The 5,854-nt window shown below is 25.2% G+C and overlaps 1 pseudogene; it reads right to left on the bottom strand.

Moving 5' to 3' along the window:
• Window positions 1-5,401: 5,401 nt before the first annotated feature.
• Window positions 5,402-5,542, bottom strand: LOC124888389 (annotated as a pseudogene).
• Window positions 5,543-5,854: the final 312 nt, after the last annotated feature.

Below are 5,854 nucleotides of genomic sequence, written 5' to 3'. Positions count from 1 at the left end.
ATTCTTCCATAGCTGATAGTTCTTCTCCATCTTGGGTGTATATGGTATTTAATAATCCATAATCAAAACAAGTTTTTATTAAGCTTGGGTTGGTTTTGGGTAGTGCAATTAGCTTGTTGTGACCTTGTAATCTTTGGATTATATAGTTTGTGTTGGGTTCTTTGATATCTGTAGCTCTGGGGTTAAGGTTTAGAAAAGTTTGTACTCGCTAGATATTTTCTATGTATTTTTGGGTTGTATAGTTATAAACATTTTTATCTTGGTTCAGACTATCTCGATATGTGATAATTTGTGGGGGTATGTTCAAGAGGTCTTTTTGTATTTTTGATGTAAATGGTTTTTCAAGTGTCTTATTTAAGTTCATATTCTGGTATCTTTGTCCAATAACTCCTTTGCTTGTACCTGAAATTGTAGATTGATAAACGTTATGGGTTTTACGGAGTGTCCCAACATCTCCTTCTAGCTCTGGAATTTTAATGTCTTCCGATCGACATAGCTCTGCACACTGCTGGTTTAGCTGATTTGTAGCTACAGACTTCAGTTTAATTTCATTAGTCTTTAGCTTTTCTATTTCATTACCCATACTGTCCACTTTCATTGAAAGCGTAGTTAGGGTTTTGAATATCTTTTCTAAAGCATCATCTTCTATTATATCAGTCTATGTAGCTTTTTCTTGATATGTAATCTGCAATAACGTTTTTGTTAGTACTAATTACTTCAATTGTACATGTAAAATTTAATATATTCAATACTAGTCTCCAAATCTCTTTTGTTGTAACTGAATTTTGTATTTTCTTTGTTAGCCACCAATGTACCTGTGTATTATCTGTTCGTACAATAAACTTGTTATATACAATATATGGCTCAAATGCTAATAAACATTTATATAATGAACATAATTCTTTTCTATTTATTTCCCATTTCATTTCTGTTTCATTAAACGTTCCTGAATAATATCTACAATGATGTTCTATTCTTTCATTTTTGTACCTATATTTAAGTACTGCTCCATAACTACATTCACTAGCATCTGCTTCTACTATATATAAAAAATTTCTATTTTTGTCGGAAATTGTAATTTTGGTAATTCTTTACAAAGTGTTTTTATTATCTGGACTTGTTTTTTATCTTCTTCGTTATAATTGTATTCTACATCCTTTTTAAATTTTTTCTATAAAGGCTTTAGATTTTCTGTTAATTTTGGTATATATTCCCTTACTTGGTTTACTAATCCCAAAAATGATTGTAATTTTTTTTGTATTTAATTCTTCTTTCGAATTTATTATTTTTTGTACTATACGTTGTTGCATTTTTACTCCACTTTTATCTATTTGTATTCCTAAAAATTCTATCTGGTTTTTCATAATTTCTGCTTTCTTTTCACTTAAATTTATTCCCGATTTTTCTATTATATCCGTAAATTGTTCTAATAATTTTAAATGTTCTTCTTTGGTTTTTGTATATAATAGTATATCATCTATATATACTATACAATTAGGTAATTGTTTAAAATAATTACTCATAAAATGTTGATATCTACCTGGTGCATTTTTATATCCAAATGGTAGTACATTCCATTCATAAAATTCCTGTGGTACTGTAAATGCGGTTAATTCCTTAGATTCTTCTTCTAACTTTAAATGGTAAAATCCTGATTTACAATCAAATTTACTAAAGTAATTATATCCTTGTAGTTGTCTTATTTTTAATATGTTATTTGGTATTGGGTAATTATATGTCATAGTTTTTGCATTTAAGTTTCTATAATCAATAACCATTCTACTTTTTCCTCTTTTTTGTTCACTATGTTTATTTACTATAAATGCTGGACTATTGTGTTTACTATTACTTGTTTGTATATATTGTTTTTCTAATAATTCATCTATATGCATTTTATATTCTTTTAAATCGTCAAAATTATATGTCGATGTTTTTTGAGTTATTATGCTATTTTTATCTATTAATTCAATTTTTATAATAGTTTTATGTTTTTTCCATCCTTTTAATGAATCTTCACTATATAATTGTTCTAATTTTTTCTTAATTATTTCTATCTTATTTATTGAAAATATAGTTATTTCCTTTTTATTTATTGAAAATACGACTAGTTCTTAACTATTATTGGTGTTTTTAATTTATCCCATTTACTTTCTGGTATACAATTAAATCTACATAAATTAGCTTTGCTCCTGTATCTATCATAGGCGTATAATATCTACTGTAATACCGTTCTACTACTATCTTCATTAATATATATATTTTCATATCATGTTAAAGCTCTTTTTAAGAATAATTTCTCTCTGTTATATGTTATAGATAATTGTGTATGCTCTATATTATATGATTTTACTTGTTCTAACCATTTTATTCCTAATGTTATGTCAGCTTTTTGCATTTCTTCCTTTATTTCAAATTCTATTTTTATTTTTCTAACTCCTATTTTTATTTCTTTTTCTGCTATATTTTTAGTGTTTATTAAACTTCTTGGTAGATCTCGGCATATATTATTGTCAGATTTTATTTCCTCATTTTTTACTAGATATCTTGCTAAATAATTTTCTTCTTGTCCTGTATTTAAGAGTATTAAATATTTTTTTTTCATTTATTGCTCCTGTTATGTAATATTGGTTTAAATTAGTTGTTGAACTTGTTTCATAACTTGTTCTTTTTTATGAACTTGATGATTCTGGTTTTTCATAAGCTATTCTTTTTGTTGTACTTATTCTATCATTTATTATTTCTAAATTTTCTTCTATATCTATGTCTCTATAACTGTAATCATTATTATCAGTTGTTTTTACAAATTGTTCAAAAGGACTTTCTATTTGTATTTTGTTATTTTATTTTTTCCCGTTATTTTAAGTTTTATTGTTAATACAAATAGATTTTTACATCTTGCTGTAAATATTTTACTTCCTGGGTTAGTTCTATTCCTGATATTTTCCAATATAATACTAATGATTTATTTATATTTTTATCTGTTATTGCTATTCAATAATTCGCAATTATTATAAATTTAAATTTTTCGTATATTAAATTTCTTTTATGGCAGTTATTATACTTTTTTCAATAGGTTTTATAATTCTATCATCTGCTAGGTATAATTCTATTAGTGTATCTATTCCTTCTCTAAAACATGCTTTTATCAATATCTCTGTTCCTCCAAGGTGTACATATTTTATTGGGTTTTTACTTTTTATATCGTTTATTTCTTTATTAATTATTCTTTTTGTTACTAGTGGTATACTAGCTCTTCCTTTTACATATCTACAATCTATTAGATGTTCTTTTTGGCTTACTACATAGTATTCTTCTACTAAATATGATTTTTATTGTTGGTATTTTAAATATTTTTTCTACACTTAAATCTAATTCTTTTCCTTTTATTTCATCAAATATTTGATTATCAAATATTAATTTTTGATCTGTTCCTTCTTCATTTAAATATTCTTCCTTTGTTATTATTTTTATATCTTCTTCAATTATATCTTCTTCAGTCATTTAATTCATCTGAAATTTCATATATACTATCTTCACTTTCTAATTCGTAATCTATATAATCTATCTGCATATATTCTGTATTTTTTATTTTTATTTTTGATATTTGTTTATTTTTTGGGTTTTTAGGTAATTTACAATCTCTAGCTAAATGTCCTAATTTTCCGCAATTATAACAAGTACATTCTTCTATAGATTTCTTTTTCCTATATGGTATTTTATGTTTATAATTTTTTACATAATATCTTTTTCTTGGTTTCTTATATTTATATTTTGATTTTTTGTATTTCTTATGTCTTTTTCTTTTCTTATAATATCTTTCTTTGCATCCAAATTGAGGTGTTATTTTGTCTTTGCAACATGCTAAATTTCTTATTAATGTTTTTTTCATTTTTATTTCTTCTCTATATTTTTCACATAGGTTTCTATACCATTGTTGTAAAATTTTTATTCTTGCTCCTAAAGTATCTACTATTTTTGCTTCATCCCAACTTTTTATTATTTTTGAACTAAATGGTTCAGGTAATTTACTAAAATATAATTTTCTTAATTTCTTACTTTCTTCTGTATTATATGTTCCTTTATAATAATATTCTTTAAATGCGCAAGTATATTCATCTATATAACACATATTACATATTGCTAATTTTAACATTAAATTCCTATTTGTACCTTTCTCTTAATTTTGTTCTTCTTCTGTTGTTGTCATGCTGCTAAATTCGTCTTTTATAACTATTTCATATTTTTTTAATAATTCTATAGGTGTTAATTTAGTTGTAGTTGTTGATGATGTTTCTTCTGTAGGTTTGTCAGTTCTTAATACCCTTTTACTATTTTCAGTTAGATTTGAAAACCATAATTTCACTGTTCCTATTAGTGTTCTTTCTATATATTCTGGTGCATCTGTTACATTTATATTATTATCTAATAATTGTTTTGTCATATATCTTATCCACAATTGTATTGTTTTTTCTGTATCTATTACACAATCTAAGTCTAAAAAGTTATAATTTTTATTAACTATTTATTTTGGTGTCCATTTGTCATATTCATCCTTTAGATTATATCTTTTAAACTTATTCTTATAATATATAGGTTTTCTTATTTCTGATGTTGTAGGTATTATATTTTCATCTTCTTTTTTATCTAGAGTATTTATTTCTGTGTTTCTATTTTCTAAGTTTTCTTCATTAATTAATTCTTGTTTTTCATTGATTTCTAAATTTTCTGTATTTGCTAAGATTTCTGTATATGTTTCACTATCTTCTGAATTATAATTATCTGTTTCTTCAACATCTATTGTATTTATTTCTAATTCCCTAGTTTTTATTTCTTTATTGTTTATTTCTAATTTTTCTTTAAATTGATTTATCTCGTTTAATAATTTTTGTTCTTTATCTTTTTCTTCTTTTTTTCTGTTTTTTTTTTCATACAGATCTTTTAGCATTTGTAGTTCTTTTTCTAATTCAGCAATCCTACTATTTTTAGTTTCTTCTATTTTTCGTACTTTTTTTGTAGTTTGTTGTTTTATTTTTTCTATTTCCTTTTTTCTATCTATCTCTTCGTTTTCTTTTTCTATTCTTACCATAACTGCCAATTTATCTTCTAATTTTAATTCTTCTTTTTCTAACATTAAATATAAATGTTCACTTATTTTTTATACCTTCTTCCTAGATTAGAAAATACTATTTTTTTTTAATCCTTTATAATTTTTATATATTATAAATTCTTCTTTGTTCATTTTATTTAAATGTATATAAGTTATGTTGATATATATTCTAGACTATCTATTATTGATTTTCTTCTTTTTCTGCATTTATTAAATTTTTACTAACTACCACAATTATGTTAATATTATAATCTTTCTATCCTTATTTTTATTTCTTTATCGCAATTTTGAACGCAGGCACCCTCTACCACAAATTATGATGTAGGCTCAACCACTTGGGCCAACCTTAGGCAGCACCCCTCCAAAGTGAAATGAAGGTCACAAGCCTAGGCCATGGGTCCTACTAATCGCCTATTGACCCGTCCAGGTAAGCATGTTGTCCAGTTAGCTCAGCCCATTACAAATACTACAGCTTTCGCTCCGCTTCTCTATTAGTTGTCAATGTGGGACAATCACTCATTACTCTCCATAGCTTTCTGTTTGGAGATGGGAAAAAAAAATCAGTGTAATGTATATTTGATTCTATTTGAATATACAAGAACTAAGAAATAGTATGTCTCCTTATCAAACAAGCTGTTAGAGAACAGTTCTTCAGATGTATTTCAAGAAACCAATATCTACAATCCTGCAACGATGATGGCACGTACATTTCAGATCCTCCAAAAGTAGTGCATTTTCTTGGATCAA

This window comes from Capsicum annuum, chromosome 10, assembly GCF_002878395.1.
Source record: "Capsicum annuum cultivar UCD-10X-F1 chromosome 10, UCD10Xv1.1, whole genome shotgun sequence".
Classification (NCBI taxonomy): domain Eukaryota; kingdom Viridiplantae; phylum Streptophyta; class Magnoliopsida; order Solanales; family Solanaceae; genus Capsicum; species Capsicum annuum.
Note: the sequence above shows the minus strand (reverse complement) of the source record. Positions and strands in the feature narration are given on the sequence as shown.